General features: G+C 42.6%; 1 protein-coding gene across 5 annotated transcripts in view; it reads left to right on the top strand.

Annotated features, from left to right (window-relative positions):
• The window catches only part of SPIN1 (spindlin 1), an 87,907-nt gene that overhangs the window by 27,433 nt on the left and 46,905 nt on the right, over positions 1-13,569 (top strand). For 2 of the 5 annotated variants that reach the window (XM_090038559.1, XM_090038560.1), the window contains exon 2: positions 12,482-12,637. The exons of the other annotated variants lie outside the window; for them this stretch is intronic. The gene's annotated coding sequence lies outside the window, so the exon portion shown is untranslated. The remainder of the gene's footprint in view (positions 1-12,481; positions 12,638-13,569) is intronic. 5 annotated transcript variants of the gene reach the window in all.

Below are 13,569 nucleotides of genomic sequence, written 5' to 3'. Positions count from 1 at the left end.
ATAACACCCCCCCCCACATACACACAGAGTCCAAAAATAGAATCTCACAATTTACTTGCCAACTCTTGATATTTGTTTTAAGAATTTGTCTCATGATTTTTGGCCTGGGGGAGGTTGGCAATGCTGGACTAGTGGAGATGCATTGGCTAGTTTTACACTTCTTGCCTTGGAATGGTCTGAATCCATTTGGTGTGGTTTGGGCCATAGGAAGTTTGCTTCTGGTGGTGAGGCTGGCAAGGTTTGGTGCTTGTTTAAAGGCTAGAATGTGTGGGTTCTGGAAAGATCTCTTTAAGAATTGGGTCTTCTAGTGTGGGTTATACTTGTTTGAGGATTTTCCATATAGGTTCCAGGGAGGGATGGTATGTCATAACTAATGGTGTGTGATTAGTGGGGATTTCTTTTTGTACTGCAGCAGTTCTTCACGTGGTATCCAGGTGGCTCTTTCAAAAGTGTAATCTGTCTCTCTGGAGGAGTGGCCTTGTTGAGTGAAAGCCCTTCTGAGATTTGTGAGGTGATGATTGTGGGTGTTCTCAATGCACAGTCAGTGGTATTGGAGAGCTTGGCTGTATATTACAACTTTCTTGGTGTGTTTAGGGTGATTGCTGCTTCTGTGCAGATATGTATATTGGTCCATGGATTTTTTGTATATGGTGGTTTGTATTTTACCATTTTGGATATTGATCATGATGTCTAAAAAGTAAATGTTGGTGTTGGAATATTCAAGAGAGAGTCTGAAGGGGGGTGGTGATGATTGTTGAATTTCTGATGGAAATCAATCAGAGACTGCAGGTTTTTGGTCCAAAAGATGATGTTATCATCTATATATCTCAGGTATAGTAAGGGTTTGATGGTGCAGTTCCTAAGGAATTATTCTTCCAGGTGGGCCATAACAAGGTTGGCATATTGCAGGGCCATTTTGGTGCCCATAGCTGTGCCCATGGTCTGGAGAAAGTGTTGGTTGTTGAAACTAAAACTGAAGTTGTGTATGAGGATGAAGTGTATAAGTTAAGTAATATCTTTAGGTCTGTATTGTGAGTTGTAATCTTGGTCTTGTAGATATGCAAGACAGGCTTGGAAGCCATCCTTGTGTGGGATGTTGGTATATAAGCTGGTGATATCCGTGGTAGCTAGCAGGGTTTTCTTGGGAAGGTGGTCTAAAGTTTTTTGAGAGAGTCTTTTGTGTCTTGGACAAAGCTCGGTCTTTGGGTGACAGTAGAGTTTAGGATAAAACCTGATATTTCTTCAGCTAGGTGTCCATGGTTGTGTGTGATGGGTCTGCTGGGGTTCCTTTGTTTCTGGAATTTAGGGAGCATGTAAAATGTTCCTGGATTCGGTAGTGGAGGGATCAAGTTCTGAAGTTTTTTTTCTGGCAAGTCAGATGGAAATAATGTGATGGTGGTTTAAAGGTGAAGCACCATCAGAACTTAATATTGGGCCATTCCAGTTTCAAAGACTTTTCTTTCTAAGGGTGTGGATAGACATCATGCTTAGAACATTCTAAATACACTGCAGACCCCAAGACTCTAGACTTGCATGCCATTCTAAACTGGTTTAAATCTTCTGAAACATATCAAAAGCACACAGGGAAAAATCAACTACTGTTTTGAGCTGATCAATCTTGAACGAATTTGATGTTCTATGTGGACACGGAGCATTCCACACCTGGTGTCTGGTCGGTCTTCCAGTCATCCCAGACTTCGCTGTTCCTCATGCCTCCCTACCTCCAACCCATGCAGGGCAGTGGGGTTGCTCTGGAATGCAACCAGGCCTCTACTGCCCAAAGGCCTATTGTGTCCAAAGACTGTAGTCCTTTAGGGTAGAAAAACAGCCTGCGTCTCAGTATTACTTCTCTGTTAGGAACCTGGGTGGGGGCCTTAGGCTAATTTGGGGCGGGGGACATAGCCAGGTTCTGGGGGGAGTGCCCAGTGGTGGGTGGGTGGTTTTGCTTGTAACAGTAAACAAGCAATGGTTCAATGGTGGGGTGAAGGGAGAACAAAGCCATTGCACAATGGACACTTATTAAGACAGAATGGCTGTCAGTCCTGTGCTCCATGTAATATGAATTAGCTCATTAGCTGTTGATCTTTCCTCTGTGCTGAACTCTTACAGCCAGCCCTACCCTGTAGGTTCCACCGTGCATATACATCTCTATGTAATTCCTACCTTGAGCAGTTTTCTAGGGAAAGGTACTTGAGCAGGTTTCTAGAGAGAGTCTTTTTTTAAAGCCACAGCCTGAGATAGAGACTAGGAATTACATCCCAGAGCAACTAACCCCTGTAACTAGTATCCAGTACTAAATATGTCAGAGGAATGAAGGAAGTTCACAGAAATGCAAATAGTAGAGAAGTGAGGGTTGAAAGTAGTTTGGGAGAAGGACCGTTCAGGGGAAGCCCAGAAGCTGGGGGTGGGTTGTGCCATTGGGCGTGTGGACTCCAGGCTGTTGCAGGGCAGGGGCGGGTGCTGACCGGCTCCCTGGAGTGAGCAGGCACACCCCACCATACCTGCAAATCCTTCCCTGCAAACCCCACAACCACACCCTCCCCTACATGCAATCACATGCTGCAGTCATCCACACCCACAAGCCTCTGGGGGGAGACCTGCTCATTGCTCTCCACACATTCACCCGCTCCCCCATACCCCTCATAGACATCCACACACATACCCATACTCCCCACCCTATATCCCCGCAATATAAAAGAGTAAGTCTTCATTTAGAGCTATTATGTTGTCATATACATGACGCAAACGCACAAATCAAGACAAAATTATCTTTTTAAGATGAAATGAAAATATGTTATTGTGGATGTTTTATTTTTAATGTATAACTTGGGTTGGGGGGGGGGGGGTTGTTTCCAAGGTGGTAACTCCCCTTCCCAAAAGGAATACTTCCAAGGCAAGGGGAGGGACTTCTGGTGGCAAAGGTCAGGGGTTAGGGGGCGGGACTTCTAGTCTCAAGATGGTGGCCAGGGGACAGGGCTACTCTTGTGGCCCTTGACAGCTCCCCAAAACTTGTTAAGCAGCCCTCCAGTCAAAGGGGGACAGGCAGCAGAAGCTAAAGGAAGAGCCTGGAAATTCTGTCTTCCATTGCAGTCAGAGGGCCGAGGGGAACTGGACTGCAGCATATAACCCTGCACAGGCCACCAGTTGGACAGCCCTGATCTAGTTGGTAAAAATGGGGTGAATTTGGTTTAAATCACAATTTAAATCAGTGGTCAGGAAGCCTCGATTTAATCATGATTTTTCTACAAAAAGTCTATTCTTGTTGTTTGATATAACCTTAATACATATTCATGACTTGGCAATAGATGTAGATTTCACTTTTAGAAGGTACACACTATACATTTTAAAGCAGTGATTAATATTTTTTTCAGATTCATTTTGCAGCTACATCAGAAAATTTAATTATGTTTTCGTTCTTTTATTTACCAAAGCTAATTGAAGCAGGTACTTCTGAAGTCATTGAGAGGTGAACTATCTCCAGTTCACTATGAATCATGGATATTTGGGGATATTTTTGCCACACTATTGGGAGGACAAAAATGACCATCACCAAAAACAACAGACATTTGCATTTTTTTTATTTAACTAAAACAATAAGCTTATGTATTTTGGATATTTTTCTTTAACAACAAACCTGTATAATTATTTTAGCAAAATGCTTGTATCTTTGAATTTTTCACTATTTTAGTCATAAATGTGAAATGTGTTTTTAATAAAAATTAAATAGATTATTTCAGCCAGGTCAACATGAGAAACCTAAGATACTGGGTTATGCAGCAAACTCAATCTTTACCTTCCTCTTCCTGTTCAGTCATAGACTGGAAAAGGAAGACACGTTTTCCTGCTTTTTCAGTTCCCCAAGCAATTTTTCTCTCCTCAATTTAGAATGAATTAGTCCAAAGGAAGAAAATAATTCTTTCTATACCTGTAGAAAAAGCTACTGCTGTTGAAAGATGAATTATCACTTCAGTAGTCTCTGGTGGATCCAGGTGCTTAAGGGCATTTATACACATACCTTTTTGTCCTGTGACACTCCAGAGATCCACCACTTTGGAGCAGACTTGATTAATCAAGTCTGTTCTGCACGCAAGCTAATGCTAACTGCGCTGTGTCACGTGCAGTTGTATAAGTAGCAAAATGTGCATCAACGTGCAGAAAATGGCAGCAGTGCTCTTTTGAACTAAAACATCTTCTGTGTTTTATTTCAAAAGCACGCCGCTGCCATTTTCTCAGTGCTGGCATGCATTTTGCCACTTACACAACGGCAAGCGACTCAGCGCCAGATGCTTTTCAAACGACTGCACTACTGCAGCACTTGCATGTGTAAAAAGTGCCCTAAGTGACTTCCATCAGTTCAGTGGTATGACTTTCTTTAAAACCTCATCAGCAAACATATTTCTGGAGTGGTTTCATCCTTGGCCCTGTAACTTATTATAGTTGGTATTATCAAGGGATGATTGCTGGATGCCCATGTCCTCCTCTCGGCAGTTAAGGATTGATTGTAGTACTGAGTATTGAGAATGCTGGCAAGAAAATGAGCTGGAGATGGTGCTTGATCCATTTGTTTTTTTAATGCCTGTAGTTTAACTCTGTTACTGCATATTTCTCTTTTTCAAGGTCTCACTCAGTTCCTTCCACATTTCAGCAGCATCAGCAATAAAAAAGGCAATTTTCTTGCACTTTGTTCAAGGCTACGGAAATAGACTTTAGGATAGTCAGCATATGTTCTACATTTCTCTTTACCCCAATGTTGAGACCTTTGGCTATGACAGTTCCATCTAGTTCATCATGATTTTGGTTGCAAATTGTCTCAGATTAAGTCAGTTCTCAATATATTGTTCAAAACAGTCCACTACTGAGTTCCATTGCACGTCTGGTGGGAGACTTAGTTTGATTCCTCCTGCTTTTTTAAGAGCAGCTGCTGTAAAGTGGTTGTTATGGAAGTATTTTGTAATGGTGGTGACATTAGCCTTTATTTCTGGAGCACTGAAGTCTTTGGCTAGGAGGTGCATCAAATGAGCACTGTAGTTGTATGTTGTTAGCTTGGGGCTTCCTTCATTTTCTTTAAATTTCTGCTCATCTTTAATACATTTGTAGCATTGTCTGACAAAGCTGCATACTAGACATTTGAATTTTTTTTACAGCTATTGCTTTTACTGCTGCTTCTCCTATGTAAGTATTCCGCTGTGTGTATGTTTCTTGACATTTCAATTATTTCTGTAAGGTAGAGAGTCCCTTCAGTTATCACAAGCACAAATTACTGGATCATTGTGGACATTGCTCCATCCATCAAGACTCGGGTTAACAATTTTCCCCTTTAGACTTCTTGCGCACAGTTCAATTTCTTTTCTCATATACATTATCTAGCAGTTTGCCTACTATAGGTGCTCTGGTGTGTGGTCTGTATCCTGGTCATAATGACTGAACCATGTCAAGGACGTGTTAGTTCTCAACTGTACGGAAAGGAGAGTTTGTTGCATAAACAGACCAAGCACATTTTTCATCAGTAACTTCTTGCTGTAATTTGCTGGCTCTTATTTATGGTTGTTTCTGGATGATGGAGATTGGACTGGAACACTGCAGATAACTCTTACTCTGTAGACCGTGATGATAATGTTGAAGATAGATAGTCAGAATCCTGTATGATCCTCCTGAACAAAAAAAGTCAATGCAGTTACTTAGTACTAAGAGCAATATGACTTTAGGAGTGAAACTGTATAAGAAGCAGCCTATTTCAGCTGTTTTATTAGATCACAACTACATTAAAAATATTGATAGGATAATTCCATAAAGTAACATCTGTATTTTTTTGCTCAAATATTTTTATGAGAATTCAAGTAGTCCAGAAGTCCAAAACATGTCTAAATATGCAGGATCTCTAGGTTAAACTTCCTTATTTCATACTTCTTTCTTAAGGACTGCCTATCCTCCTTGTCCAAAAGATATGGGTAGGGAAGGCAGGCAGCCCTTAAGAAAAAAGTATGAAATAAGAAAGTTTACTAACTTGGAGATCTTGCATGTTCAGACATGTTCCATTCATCTTCAAAGCAATTTCCTCCTGAGAAAGAGAACTTCTTATGATATTTCATTTGGGCAGCCAGGCCTTTATATTTATCTTTGTTGCACTGTTTGTATTTTACATGCATGCCTGTATTCCCCATAGGTAGAATTTCATCAAAATTTTCCCAAACAGGGTCTCTTTTATGGCCTGGCAAGCCTGTTGCTGTGATAGGTTTTCCTTTCTACTATACCATACCCTCACTAGATCTCAACTCATTGACCTACACTAGACCTCAAATCATTGGAGATGCTCACAAACTTATCCCTCAAGATTCTGAAATAGTCTATTCAAAAGATTTCTCTTTTGTTTCTACTGCTCCTCCCCCCTTGCATTTATTGCCAGACTCCTCCTCCTTGCCCAGATCTATTCCATTCCACCCCCAACAATCCTCTGTTCATTTAACTTTTTGAAATGTTGCACTTTTGAAAAGAAGGAAGGGCTTGACTCTGGGTATACAAACTTGCAGAAAAACAGGAGGGCTGATGGTAGGTAATCAAGCCTGTTATCTCCAGGGATCTTGGTTTTCTCTGATTAAAACCCCCAAAATCCATTATTAAAATGAAAGGCCCTGCTGGTACCTCTTGTCCCCACAAGTCCTGCTCCCCCAGCCCTGCCAGGAGGGGGGAGGGAGGCAGTGCTGCTGGTTGCCAGGGCTATGGGGCTGCCAACCCAGCTCCACAGCCCCCTGCCCCTAGCAGGATGTGGCAGCTTCTGCAGTGGAGTGGAACCGGGCTCCCCCTGCTGCCTGCCTGCTGCGGGCTTGGGCGTGGCCGCTGCTCCCTGCCGTGGTGTGCACTTCCAGGGACCAGGGGGACCTGTGCCCCTAGATCTATGCACAGGGTGGGGGCTACTCATTGCTGGTTCCTGCCCTGCTGCCCTTCCCTAGCACCTCCACAGCCTGGCGTGTGACCCAGCACTACAAAGAACAGCAGAGCCATGCAGGAAGGTACCTGCCACTGTGCGCGCCATGCTGTCCTGACAAGGTGTTTCCTGCCTGCACAGCTGCAGCAGGGGCAGCAGCACAGGGTTGTGCACAGGGGATGTGGGAGCGCAGAGCTCGCAGTGGCAGGCAGCTTCCTGCATGGCTCCACTGTTTTTTGCAGCACTGGGTCACATGCACCAGGCTGTGGAGCAGCAGGACGGGGAGCATGAGCCTGCAGTGGGCAGCACTTGCCCTGCATGCAGATCTAGGAGACATGGGTCCCCCTTGCCCCTGGGGAGTGCGTACAACAGTGGGGAGCAGCCTGGCCCCACCCTGCACACAGTTCTGGTAGTAGGGGTCCCTCTCCCCCCCTCACCCCCCCCCCAGGAGTCTACGCAGAAGCGGGGAGCTTTGCCCTGTCCTGCAGACAAACTGCCCACAGCCCTGTCCTGCTCACCAACAGGACCCTGCAGCTGCACATTGCAGTCCTGGGCTCTAGGCACTGCCTGGCTGCCCCAGGCCCCAGCCCTGCTCAACTCAATGAGGGCCTCAGTCCCCTCCTGCCTTCTCCCCCCAGCCCCAGTTTGCCTGTAGGAACTGTTCTCTAAGCTGCCTGGTAGCCATGTACATGCACATGGTGCCCCCTGCCTGACCGCCCTTCTCTGGCTCCCTCCCAGGCCCCTGCAGGCTGGAACTCTGCCAGGCTACAGAGGGCTCTTTGCAATACTGCACAAGTCATTGGTTTCTTCCGTGAAATGAGAAATGTGCGTTTGCCTCCCATGAAGATAAAATCCATGGTTTACTTCATTTTTCTGTAGGAAACAGAAAACCCAGATCCCTGGTTTTCTCTCTCCATATACGGTTAACAAGGATGTTATTGCTGAAGGTGCAAACCCACAGTTTGAGAGCTGAAACTTAGCATCACAGAGATGCCTAATGGGATCTTCTCAACTTTTTTTTTTGTACTCACCGATAGCCAGTGCCCCTCACATCTGGCCCGTGTCCCCAGGCCCCAGCCCCATGGTGTGCATGGTTTGTGTGGGGCATGGTGGGGTCCCAAGCAGTCTCTCGCAGCCTGGAACTCTTGCAGCCTGCAAGGGAAAAGCCACTTTCCCACCTTTTTCTCTTTTAAAGAAGAATCTATATTTAAAGTTTTTTTGCTATCCTTTCATATTATCCTGAGACCCACTTTTGGGTTGTGACCCACAGGTTGAGAAACACTGTTCTAGATTGAGCACTGAGTCTTGTTGGGTAGAGTGTTTTTCTTTAATCTTTACTCATCTATAGAGAAGCTGCTGGGAACTCCATAAGATTGTGCCCCTAATATAGTTCATGGCCTGTTGTGACCTATGTATAAAACTTTTCTAAAAAAGTTGCATGAATATATTGTCTCAAATAGTATATAATTAGAAGTTATAATTCCTATTGCATGTTGATATATTTGAGCTTTAACATACCTTAAGTTAAAACTATCCTTATATGGGTTTGTTTTAAATCTTAACACAAATATAAAAATACAATTAAATAATACAAAAAATTAATTTGAATAAAATCTGATTTTTAAAAATGTATATATTTTTAAAAATAATTGTTTTTGAGGGAGGGCGGGGTTTACCCTTCTTAGTAACAATAGGTGTGAAGGTGTGGTGAACAGATTTTATTATGGCCTAGGATCCAGAGTATATATTTTAGGGCAGGGGTTTTCAGCTGGGGGTACACGTACCTGTGGAAGGCCTTAGGGGGTACGCAGCAGCAATGCGGAGAAGCTAGCGGCACTACCGAGTTCGCTGCTGGCACTTCCATTTCTGCTGCCCCACACTGCGCAGGTGATGACCCCTCATCTCCCAGCTTGTTGACTGGCTGCCAGGGGACTCCCATACCAGGGCGGGCAGTTGTTTTGGGCAGAGGGCTGCTTATTGAGTTTTGGCAAGCCATTGAAGGCCACATGACAGGCAGCCCAGGGCAGATAAATATTAATTTTCTAAATTTTTTAGGGGCCCTGCAGGCTGTATAAAATGGCCTGGTGGGCTGCATTTTGCCCACCTCTGGCCTATACCCTGACCAAAAAAGGTTGAAAACCTGCCACATCTTTGTTACTTTTGTTGTCTATGCAACGTAGATTAAAGTTAACACAGTTATAATTTCACTAAAACTGCACTCTAATTTTCTGTGTAGATGGTTGTTGGGCTACTCTAGGAAAAATTCAAAAACTAAAAGCTGGCTAATGATGCTTCCTAACAAGCTGCCCTCTGAGGTTTTATCTGCAGTTCACTGCATGAAATTTTCAGGATCTAGTAAAGGCAGTATTACCCCTAAAAAAGATCTTGGACTGCAGATAAAGGATACCTTTTGTAAAAGCTGCAATCCATGGATATGTTGGATGCCCTGGTAAATTCTGTCTATGCTTCTAGGCTAACCAGCTGCATACAAGTACATTGGTGTAAGTTTCTGTATTTTCTTGTAATATAACCTGCACTGTTTCCCTAAAAACCAGCTGGGGAAAATTGGGGTGCACATTATATCTGAGGAGAAGGACTCCTCATGGGTCTAGAGATTTGGGGGAAGGGGCAGAGTGGTAGCAGCATTAACTGCCATTGCTTTAGGAGGCGCAGGGATTAATGCTGCAACCCTCCCTCCCCTTCCTTCGCAGCTCCCTGCCCCCTGGATCGTCAAATTACCAGACCCATGGGGAGCCTCCCCAGTCATGGTGGAACGGGATCCTGCCTGGGGCTGGTCTGCGGCCAGACTTGGTGTACGAGGTCTGACCCAACATATGGCTCCAGAGCTAGTGAATGGTCCATGTCCAAGACCACACATAGCCCCAGAGCCAGCGTGCAGGGTCAGACCTGGCACACAGCCCCAAAGCCTGTGCGTCCAATCAGACTGTACAATGCACCCCCAGCACTAGGGATCATACTGGTCCCAGGGTGTGGTCCTCAACCCCAGGGATCCCAGACCTCTAGCACTTACCTGTATTCAAGATTCCCTGCCCCCCCCCTTGTGGCTTTTCAAAAATAAGTTGCATGCTTATATTTGGGGACCTGTTATATGCAAAAAAAAAAAAAGGTTTATCCCTCAGCTTCAAATTAAGCAGGGAGCATTACCCTTGTGGGATTTTTGACAGTTTGGTATCTGAAAGTCAGACTGCTTACATAGGTACTTACTTCCCTGGATTTAAAAATCTGATCAGAGATGCAGGAATTTGCAAAATTTAGCTGTTATTCCAGTTCCTAGAAAATCTTGGAAGTCTTCAAAACCTAATTATATGCATAGCACAGTTTGTGTATACTGTAACTTAGATGATTTAACACTAAACATTTAAATCTTTGATTGCTCCTGGGCTGTAGAATATTTGAGTAGTCTCAAATTTATGGGTTATTTTACCTGGGGATTCAGTTTGTTGAAGGACAAGATAAATACTATTCTTAATGTTGTTTCAGATAAAAAGTTCATGCTGCTAGGTTTACTAAATGCTGATTTTCTTAGAGATTGAGCTGTTTCTGCTCCAATTCAGTCTGCTTAGTAAGGTAATCTCTAGTGAAATGGTCATATTCCTGGTTCTAAAATTAGTTTTTAAACTAGTCTTTTTTGCAAATTAGAACAGTCTTCTAGGGCAGGCAGTCTGCAATGTAATCATTGTAGTAGGGGGAAGGAGGAGGGGTGGTGGTTTTGCTGGAAAAGCCTTGGCTTTAGCTGTTCCATGAATACAGCAAAGATGTACTTCACAGTTCCTACTGTCTTCCATCCTCCAAGATGACTGAATTGAATTTCAAGAGTAGAGTTTCTCCAACCACTTAACTCCAGATAACCATAGGCTTATAAAGAAAAAAAATTTTAATATGGTACTTACTGTTGTAATAAAATCTTTGAATGACAAATTGATCTAATGCATCAGCATAGGGGGAAAAAAATCTTGCTGGCTGTATTGTGTAGAAAGAAACCACTCAAGCTGTATTGTGTTAAATGTTAAAATCACAGCTCTTGGAAAGGTAGATGGAGGTTCTAGATAGATATCTTGGAAAATTATTGGAGGGAGGGAGATGCAGATGAGGCATTGAAGATTTGTGAGGAATGTAATATCATGGTTCCCCAGTTTTTTGAGAATACACCGTCACCATATTCATATGTACTTTAGTTTTAGCTGTCATAAAGCATCCTTCAAGAGTGCTTGGAGCTTGAAATTTCAAGCAAGCAAGCATATCAATGCATTCCATTTCACAGTGTTAATTTATTCATAGTGTATGAGCCTATTTTTGTAATCAAGCTCTTACTGTTAATTTTAATAGTTGGTCTGAATGAAGAGGCATAATTCAAATGCAGGGTGTTTATATAACTTTTCTTCAAACAAAATCTTTGCTGCATAAATAACGACTCTAGATAAGAGATGGTATGTAAGTTTTGATGCTGCTCTGTGTCAACTGATTGCTCAAGGATGTGCATTCTCTCTCCCTCACAAGCGTATGCCTAGTGGTAATGAAGAATAGTTTGTCCTAATATTTAGACTTTTTAGTATGTGATTCAGTTTTCCAGAAAGTGTAGACTTGTAAACTTTTAAAATGCAGCATGCATTGTCATACCAGAATTGTCCTTTGCACAATGTCATTTTATAAAACTCCATTTGAAGTTGCAAGGCTTTTGAACTACAATGTATGCTTGGACTAAAAAAAGGCTGTGCACTTCACATTCAGATAAGTTATATACTTTGAGTAAACAAAAAGACCATATTCTAAGGTTTTTGCATGTCACTGAAGGCTCCTTATCTTGTTTCTTGGAGCACCTTATTCCTTACAGGCCCTAGCAGATGGTTGCAAACTGTAGTCAGACTAATGTTACTGATGTGATTATGCAAGTTGTATCAAGTACTGTGCGCATTGTTAAATGGGTTTATTCCTGGATAAAAATGGTGGATCAGCCACAGAAGTAGTTCTTTAAAACAACAACTTCTTTTGATGTGGAAGTATCCCAAGGTAATTTTTAACGTAGGGCCAGCTGGCATGTTATAGTTCTCACACAGTTCTAATGTCTGCCAGGGGCCTAATAATAGCCTTGAAATTGACAGTTCCTGTTCATTTTTAACTACCTAACTACAGAGTACAGGATCATTACAAAATAAACATTGGGGCCAAAAAATTCCTTTGCACTTAAGCAGTTTGTGCCTAACATATGCGGATCACCCCTGGTTTGTTGCACTGCAGGCAATAGGCAAAAACTGGACATCTGCTTATGCCATTAAGGATGTTGGATAAAAGCATTCAAGTGGAGTGTACTGCAACTTTTTTCATCTTTTTTTTTTTTTTTTTAAACCAGAAGTAGCTGTAACTGAATTCAGGTATGTGGCAATTGGCACGTGCTGTAAGAATGCTACAAGGTGTTCAGTTCATTGCCACAAAGATGTTTCAGAGTTGCCAAGATAAATTTAAGAAATGAGGGAAGAGTTAGGGCAATGTAGTCAAATTGATGTTACTGTTGTGATTACACATTATATTGTGGTTTTTCAGAATTAAACGAAAGTAAAAGCGGGAAGAACTGCCTAGAACAAATCCTAAAAGATAATGAAGGATAGATGATGCCTGAATTTGAATTCCAGCCGTATTAACCAGTGAATTTAAAATTGAAATCGGACATCAGATGCTATTATTGGTCTTAAATCCCAGGTGAGCTAAAATTAGGGTTCTGGATATTGCATTGTAAATAAGTATAGATTCTCCACTGAACAGTCATCAGTTTACTCAAATTAGTAGAACCAGGAACTTGGTCCCTAATTCGGACAAAGGACAATAGGCATGCATGTGTTCCCTTATGTCTGGCTTTTGTTTTGTGGCTTTCAGAAGACAAAAAGTTAAGGATTTGACATCCTGCTAAGCTTAAAGTAGGGAATATACGAGTGACTTGCATGGGGTTTGGGGGACATATAAAAATGTTCTTTACTACTTGTGTTCCATAACCACTTTCTGTCTCATCTCCTTTCTCTCTTATCCCTGCCAAACCATGATACTTTTGTAGTTCGGATATTCCTGTAATGTTCCAGATGGTTCTGAACTGGCTTCTAGAAGATGTAGAAAAGAAAATACTGCTTGCTGATCCTTTTTTTGCACCAGACCAGATATATTCTTAATTCAGAATAACTTACTCAGTTTGTTTTGCCCTGGAATATTACAGACGCTTGATGTGTCTTATTGGCTAAAACCCCCTGTCTAAAAACAGCCTTTGTATTTGACTATATTTGAAAACTAATTTGGTGAAGTCCTAGAAGGAGGAAGCCACTAGATGGTGCCAGAAGGCCTGCCTATTGGTTGATGTGTCAATCTCCTCCTGAACTGTGGCAGTTCATTGGCACAAGAATATTTATATGGGGTAGTTTGGTTATTTTCCTGCATCTAGCTGGGTGCATTTTTCTGCTTCCTTCTGACAGTTAACAAACATTTCTTTTCCCCCTGCCCAGAATACAGTCCCCTGACAATAATGCTTACTTGATAAAGTTCTTGGGTTTTTTTGGATGGGATAAGAGCGTATCAGTGGTATCAAGCCTGTGGGCCGTGGACCCCTGGAGGTCCACAGACTATATCAGAGGGGTCCACAAAAGATG

Source organism: Crocodylus siamensis, chromosome 3 (genome assembly GCF_052110815.1).
Source record: "Crocodylus siamensis isolate JL-2025a chromosome 3, ASM5211081v1, whole genome shotgun sequence".
Classification (NCBI taxonomy): Eukaryota; Metazoa; Chordata; order Crocodylia; family Crocodylidae; genus Crocodylus; species Crocodylus siamensis.
Note: the sequence above shows the minus strand (reverse complement) of the source record. Positions and strands in the feature narration are given on the sequence as shown.